The 1,598-nt window shown below is 52.9% G+C and overlaps 1 protein-coding gene across 1 annotated transcript in view; it reads left to right on the forward strand.

Moving 5' to 3' along the window:
- Nucleotides 1–1,598, forward strand: part of POLE (DNA polymerase epsilon, catalytic subunit) — a 66,328-nt gene that overhangs the window by 16,297 nt on the left and 48,433 nt on the right. The window lies entirely within an intron of this gene.

Here is a 1,598-nt window from a genome sequence, read left to right on the forward strand (position 1 = left end):
CTGTTCTTGCCTGAGGTAATGCAGGGCTGGTATCCATCATCTTCTCACTGTCCATAGGTAGATAAAATCCTTCTCTACAGTGTATTTCTCAGTTGGTTTAAGGCAGTTAAAGGTTCTTTCTGTTGCTTATAGTTGCAAGTTCTTAATCCTTCTCTTCAGTTTCAGCTGGCTGGCCCAGAGGCCACGCGGCGACGGGAGGGGGGGGCAGGTGCATGCTGCTGCCGCCGGCTTAGCAGGGCCCCGGGGGGGACACGCAGAGCCCGGAAGGGCCCGCGACGTCCCCAGGCCGGACGCAGCCTTGGCGCCCGGCCCGCCTCCCGCCGCTGCCAGCTTGGCGGGGTCAGCACACTATTTTCTGACAAGAAGGGCTCTCTGTCCCTATGTCGGTTTACGCAAACATTGTAGTTGGTGTTGGTTGCCTGCTTTTCTCAGGGGGTCTGGAATTTGGGTATGCCACAGGCAGAGGTACCCGTGTGATCAGCCCTCAGTTAAACCCTGGACTCTGGGCCGGTGGGTGGCACAGTGGCTGAGCCATCGGACTCCCACATGACCAACCACAGTTTGGGTCCCAGAACTGATGGTTTGCTTTCTCACATTCTCTTTCTCTCTGTGTGTGTGTCTCTCTGATGAGCACATGTGCCCTATAGCAAACTAAAAATAATAATATTGATAAATAAAGTAAATGATTTTTTAAGATTTTTACCATAGGGTGTGTGTGCTCACGAGAGACAGTGAGAGGGGAAGTGAGAAATTACCCCTGGGGGCATGGCCGTGCCACCATCTCTTCTCCATTCTCCTCCTGGAAGTTTAGGCACACACACGTACGCCTGGTATGATTTTCAAGCTGCCAGGTCCAGGGCTTGAACTGCTGTCGCCCAGGTGGGTGGGAGGGAGTCCAGTGCCTTAACCACTATACCACCTACTGACCTCAAGTAATTTTTTAAAGAAAGGGAAAGAAACCCCGGGTCTGAGTCTCCTGAGTTTCCTGTAGAAGAAAGCACTTTGCATGTTTGTCATGATTTGATGCTAGAAAAATAAGCAGTCTTTGTGACTCCAAGAGGAGAAGATTCTGGAAGCTCACCCGGCCCTTCCCCTTTGCTGATTGTGCCCTGTGTCCTTTCAGTGCTGCTAGCGTAGCTGTGACTCCAGTAAGGGCCCCACCAAGTCAGCTCCCACTCTGCCCTTGAGTCTGCTTGTAGCTCTTGCACTTCGAGGATTGTTCTTGTTTAGAAGACCAGTTCTGGGTGTACAGGCTGCATAGTTCGTCTGTACCGAGGTGTTTGGAACCTGGAGGGTTTTTAGGCTAATGGCTCAGGCCCGAACTGGGAGCAGGAGTCTGAGGACATGCAGCTCGAGCCACACACACCTCCTGCATCTTTCTGTCAGCCTTGATGGCTCTGGGCTAGGGAGTTCTGCTTCCATGGTGCCACCCTCGTTTGGGCTCGGCTCCCTCCTGTAAGGGCGGCTCACCCGGCCTGGCCGTGGAGGTGCCGTGCCGTCTCAGGCCGTGGTACTATCTTTTTTTTTTTCTTTTTTTTTTGGAGAGGTTTTTGCTATAGGGCGCGTGTGCTCGCCAGACAGACAGACAGAGCAAGAGA

This window comes from Tupaia chinensis, unplaced genomic scaffold (genome assembly GCF_000334495.1).
Source record: "Tupaia chinensis unplaced genomic scaffold, TupChi_1.0 Scaffold000211_1, whole genome shotgun sequence".
In the NCBI taxonomy this organism is placed as follows: domain Eukaryota; kingdom Metazoa; phylum Chordata; class Mammalia; order Scandentia; family Tupaiidae; genus Tupaia; species Tupaia belangeri.